Genomic DNA, 6055 nt, shown 5'->3' with positions numbered 1-6055 from the left:
CTCGCTCTCTGGTTTGAGGGTCTGCAGCGTGCTCCTTTGCGAGGAAGAGGAGGAGGGGTTTATATATGGAAACCCCTTTGACCTAGCTTCCCAGTCATGCCCGAGGGTCTACACGATGTGGTACACGAGGATGTGGTCGAGTTCGTCCTCGGGTAGATCCTCGAGTTGTTCTTCATGCTCTTGGATCCTCCTCGATCGTGTTGGGGTTTGGACTTTTTCTTCCAGCTCGATGGCTCCTTTGGGTACATGCTCCGGTTTGTCCTTGTTTTTCCCCATTTGAGGCTTTTAAGCACTTGTTTTCATCCAAAATATGCAAATGCAAAAATGCAACACCCTAAATAGCCAAAAAGTGAATTCCTACAGTTAATGACCTAAAAATGCTAAGTTAAGGGTATGAACAATGCAAAATATGGACAAAAAAGGATGCTAAAAACATGTAAATTAGAGAGTTATCAAAGCTCATCTTCATGAAAGCTTCATAGAGTTGGCTTGGGGTTAGGGAACCAAATTCTTCTTCCACCTCTTCTTCTTCTTCACTTTCATTCTCTTCTTGTTGGGGTTCAGCTGCTGGCCTCTTCCCTTTTGCCTTGTGTCCTCTTATGTGCTCCTCAAGAGTAAACTCCATCTCCTCATCACTCTTAGTTCTCTCTGGATCCTCCTCAGCAGGTTGGTCTTTCTTCTTCGATACGCCACTCGACCTCCGACTCAAACCGGCACTCGGTCGTTTGCCTCCTCAAGTTCGTGGTCGATTGTGTTCTCCAGTTTCTCCTTCTGAGACCAACATTGCATCATGACGATCGAAGAATCGATCAGCAGCCTTCTTGCCTTCAGCTTCACGAACAACAGCTTGTTGTGGTGTTTCTCTAGACCTTGAAGACATTTTGAAAGAAAACTGAAAGGAATAGACTCAAAGCTCAAAATTAATAGGTTAGTAACAAAAAAACCAGAAGAACTAAGCTTGAGTAAGAAGATAAAACTTGAGAGAGATTTTCTAGCTAGATTTTGAGTGTTTAAGAAAATGAGAGATTGTGAGAGACTTAGAATCGAGTTTATCTCATATAAAGAGGCTAAGGGGACAAAGAGACAAGGGTGGAGCGTCCATACCATTCAAAATTTGAATTGGGAATCTTTGACTCACTTTTACTGCCACTCAACCCCACCACTCGACCCCACGTGGTTGAGTGCTTGACCAAAATTCAAAATTCGTAATCTTCTCTCCCTCCACTCGATCGAGCAAGACAAATTTGAATCGAGTGGGCTTAGGCTCCTTTTCCACTCTATCGAGTACCTCTCGTGGGCTGGTCGAGTGGCCTCAAAAATTCATTTTTTTTTTTAAGTCCAATTCATCTCAAACCCATCTATACTCTCCTTAAAAAGGCATGTCCACCACAAACATAAAAGAAAAAGATCAAAACTACAAGGTAAATTAAACTTATGTACAATGATACCTTAGGGACTTCCTCCCTAGTGAGCTTGTTTAAAGTCACTAAGCTTGATTTTTTATGCCTTTTCAGGCTTGGTTTGGAGACCAAGGAGGTGGTGAGATCCTCCCTGGTGTAACTTGATCACTGTGAAGCTGATTCTTATCACTTCACCCTTTAAACTTGAACCTTGTTTCTTCTTAAGCTTGAATCTTGGTCTTTCCTTCTTCAAAGACCTCTTGTTGAACTGCACTTGAAGATCTTTCACCAAACTAGTCAACTCTTGAATTATATCCTTAAGGTTTTGAACTGATTCCTCATGAGATGAGCCCTTAGATTTTCAAGTTTCTACTTCACTTGAGACCTCATGATCTCTCTTGTCTTTAAGAACAAAAGGTTGACGTCTAGAGGGCAAGTTGGTTGGGTTGTTGATATCGAATTTCATGTCAAATCCTCAGCTATGTTCAAGGTTATTATCCCCTCCTTAATATCAATTACAGCTCCAGCAGTAGCTAGGAATGGTCTCCCTATAATGATAGGGTCTTCTAGCTCCTCATCCATATCTATAATGAGAATGTCAGTAAGGACTGGGAAACTCTCTAATTTACCAACCACATCCTTATGTGATCCATCAGCTAGACATATGTAGAGGTTGCTAGACTTGAATTCAGTATGCCCAAGTTTTTGTGCTATAGAGTAAGGCATCACACTAACAGATGCTCCTAGATCACACAAGCATTTGTTGAAGTGTAGATAGCTAAAGGAGCAAAGCAGATTGAATGGACCTGGGTCTTCAAGTTTAGTTGGGATGATGGCTCCCTCAATCTCCTCAAGATCCTTCTTGTCCTAATTCTGAGTTCTCTGCTTTGATATCTTAAGTAGCATATCTTGGTAGAGAGGATATGGAGTATACTGTTCCAAAGCAGGTCCTCTCTCTTCTTCTTTGTATTCAATGACAACCTCTTGTTTCAAAGCCATCACTTCCCTCTTTTCAATTATTTCCCTGAGTTCCTTCAGCTTTTGCTCCTTGAACCGTCCAGGGAATGGCAGAGGAGGTTTGTAGGCAGGAGGAATGTATTTGACAGGCTTAACAGCTTCTGCGGGATCAACTCGATTGTTTACTCGACCAGGCACTCGATCGTGTGCCTTGTCGAGCACCTGGTCGAGTGGTACTTCGACTTCTGTTTGTTGTGTAAAACCTTTACTCTGAGCTTTATCTTGTGACAAATCCTTCCCAGCTTGAACTTCACTGTCCTCGGTGACAGCTTCCTTATAGAATTGGATAGCTTTAGCCGTGAACTCCCTTGGATTTTGAACAGCCTTTCCAGGTAGTTGGATTGGCTTAGGAGCTGATGTAGAAGCAATGTTGCTCTCCATGAACTTGGCTTTAGAATTCAAACTCTCAAACTTAATATTCAGATCATTGTAAGAAGAATCCAGCCTCTGGTTTAGTTCAGTCAACTTATTTGCTGCCTCAAGCTGGCCATTTGCTTGTCCAAGTAGCAACTGCTGCATCATAGCTCTTAAATCTGGTTCCTGGCTTTGGTTGGTCTGAAACCTTGGTGGGAGACACATTAGAGCCTGGAAACCTTGTTGCTGCTACTTGGTGACATAATTGTGCTGTTGTTGGGGATGTTGAGGAGGATAGACTTGGTCTTGTGGATTTGCAAAATTAGTACTTCTGTAAGACAGATTGTTGTTCTTGAACTGGTTGTAAGGCTTGAAATCACCTTGGTTCTGTACATAACACAGCTCAGCCATTTCATTCTCCCCAGCTTGAACTGTTGTGTCTTCCTCAGCAAGAAAGTGAATGTTTTTCTGCTGACTAAGCAGAATCTTGTCCAACTTGTCATGCACAGTCTTCAAATCTTTCTTTTACTTCTCATCCTAGACAAATCTGATAGTCTTATCATAGTCTTCATTGTAGTTCCCATCAGACTAGGCCAAGTTTTCTACCAGTTCCCATCCTTCATACACATGTTTGTTGAGGAAGTTGCCACTAGATTCAGTGTCCAACAACATTCTAATCTTTGGTAGAACTCCTCTGTATAGTGTGCTAAGGAGAGACTCATTACTAAACCCATGATGTTGACATTGAGTTTGGTAGCCTTTAAACCTTTCCCATGCTTCACAGAAAGTCTCATTATTCTTCTGTGCAAAACCTGATATTTCATTCCTCTATCTAACAGTCCTTGCATTAGAGAAGAACTTGGCCAGGGAAGCTTTCTTGCAGCTATCCCAGGTTGTGATAGATCCTGTTGGTAAAGTCTTCTCCCACTAGTGAGCCTTGTCTCCAAGAGATAATGGAAAGCTTGAAATTGTCTTCACTTACACCATTGATCTTTGTGAGGCCACAAAGCCTATCAAATTCATCAAGATGATCTAAGGGATCTTCCATTGGCAGACCATGGAATTTGTTTGACTGGATCATTGTGATTAGCCCACTTTTTATTTCTAAGTTATTATTGGCAACTGCATGAGGTACTATGCCAGCTCTTTGTGTATGAGTATTTGGTGCATCTCCTGCTCCAATCTGCCTTGGTATTTGCATTGGTGGATCCATCAGCAACTGTTGTTCCTGTTCCTGAAGGATTCTGGTTCTTTTTTGCCTCAAATCTCTTGGTAAACGGTTGATGTGCTCAATGTACCTCTCAAGGTTCTTGTTTCCTTTCGATCTGGTTTGCATCAACTGACTCGATCACCTACTCGAACTGAAACTCGGTCGAGCACCGGCGCCAAACAATTACTCAAATGGCAACGACGCCAAATTGAAACATATCTTTTTGTGGTTCTTAATCTATGAATGTATGAATGCAATCAAACAACAGACATAAGCTAAGATGAAGATGAATGATCAGGTGGAATGCAAGAGGTTTCAATTACTCTTATGCAGCTACAGTATATGAGATGTCAATCCATATTGAGTAAGATGCAAGCAATCAGGATGTGAACACTTATCTAAGTTAAGCCAAATATAAAAGATGTTTTGTTCTAACAACCTAGTGATAATGATGAAATACAAAATGTGAAACTACTAAGATCAAAGACTAAATGCAAGGTGAACAGTGTAAATAAAAGAGAAAATATCCTAACAAGGGCTAGAATTATACTAATGCAAGACAGTAATGCAGCAGGATTAAACAGGAATGAAACTATAAAGATGCAGAACATAAACAAGAACTCTGGAAAGGAGCTCGAGCAGGCACTCGATCGAGTGACATGTCGAGTGGAATGCTACGAAGAACATAACCAAATTAAACAATCAAAATAGAGCAGGATGAAAGTAAATCAAACAGAAAGCGAATAACAGTGATCAAATAGAGAAATCAATAAACACATAAGGTCCTAGGGATGGATTCATGGGTTGGACTTGAGTTATAATTTCCTAAACTGATCAACAAACATCAATCAACAATGAGCTATCTCTAGAAAATGATCCTCTAATACTTGTTAATCCATTCTCATGACAATAACAATCAAGCTTAGATACTCCTAGATCTAGTTCTCACTAGTTATTACATATAAAAGCAGACATTTAAGATCCAGATCATCATTTGTCAAAAAACACCCTATACAACCAATCTTTTGGGATAGGCACAGTAATCTCTAGCATTAGCTTTATCTAACAACTTAAACATTGGTATGATGATAAGAAGCTTAGGATCTGTTCTTACCCTCTCAGATATAAGAACAACATAGAGCATACCTAATCTAGAAGAGATATTTAAACAATCAAGCTTGATTAGTCTAAGCTACCATAACTCTCATCCAGCCTAATCCATCCCTAAGATCCTAACACACTACTCAAAATCACTAAACATGATGAACAAAATCATAAACCCAGAAATTAATGAAACTTACATGATTAGAAAGATAAGACAGAGATCTACAATATTGAACAAAGAAGTAAACTCAGATTCTCAATACCCAGAAAGTTACATAAGCAACAAGGTAAGAAAATCTAAGGACAGTGCATAAAAGGTAGATGATGTAAACAAAAAGCTAATATTCCCAAAAGGGTAAAAACTAGGTTTTTCTGATATTTTTCTCCCCTAAAGTGGCTTGTCAGCGGCCATAGAGTACAATGGGTTTATATAGGAAGGAAGGGAAGCCCTAAAATGGCTACATGACAAAATAGAGAGGCGGCTCGGTCAACTCGACCATATGCTTGGTCGAGTGCATGGTCGAGTCATGTCTTCTCCTACTTCTTTCAGTCGATCGAGTCCCTCTCCTCACACGGTCGAGTGTATGGTCGAGTGGACTTCCGTACCTTCGTTCTCTTCTGCTCTAGCTCCTTTCTCTGCTTCTCTTGAATGCTCCACTCTCCTGTAGTACTTCTCCATGCTCCATTGGGTCCTAAATCGCCTGTTTATGCAAGAAACAATGTAATGCAATGCAAATCTATTCTAATGCATAAACAGTCCTAAAACTACTCAATGATGACCTAACAAGCTAGTAAATCATGCAAAATATGTAAATAAATTAAGGTAAAACAAGGTAAAATATATGAACATTAGTCGTCCACTCTAATTTTTGATCATCCAATTCATCATCATCTTCCTCATTATTCTTCATTTACGTTCATATCAGAGTGGTGGATCCGGTTCCGGTGATTATTGTATCCGACAATTGGG

General features: G+C 40.2%; 1 non-coding gene across 1 annotated transcript; it reads left to right on the top strand.

Moving 5' to 3' along the window:
* The first annotated feature begins 3498 nt into the window (after positions 1 to 3498).
* LOC147929389 (small nucleolar RNA R71) lies at positions 3499 to 3605 on the top strand. The gene has a single exon (XR_015579032.1). It is a non-coding gene; the product is annotated as a small nucleolar RNA R71 (small nucleolar RNA).
* The last annotated feature ends 2450 nt before the right edge of the window (positions 3606 to 6055 follow it).

Source organism: Camelina sativa, chromosome 13 (assembly GCF_030686135.1).
Source record: "Camelina sativa cultivar CO46 ecotype springtype chromosome 13, ASM3068613v1".
NCBI lineage: Eukaryota > Viridiplantae > Streptophyta > Magnoliopsida > Brassicales > Brassicaceae > Camelina > Camelina sativa.
Note: the sequence above shows the minus strand (reverse complement) of the source record. Positions and strands in the feature narration are given on the sequence as shown.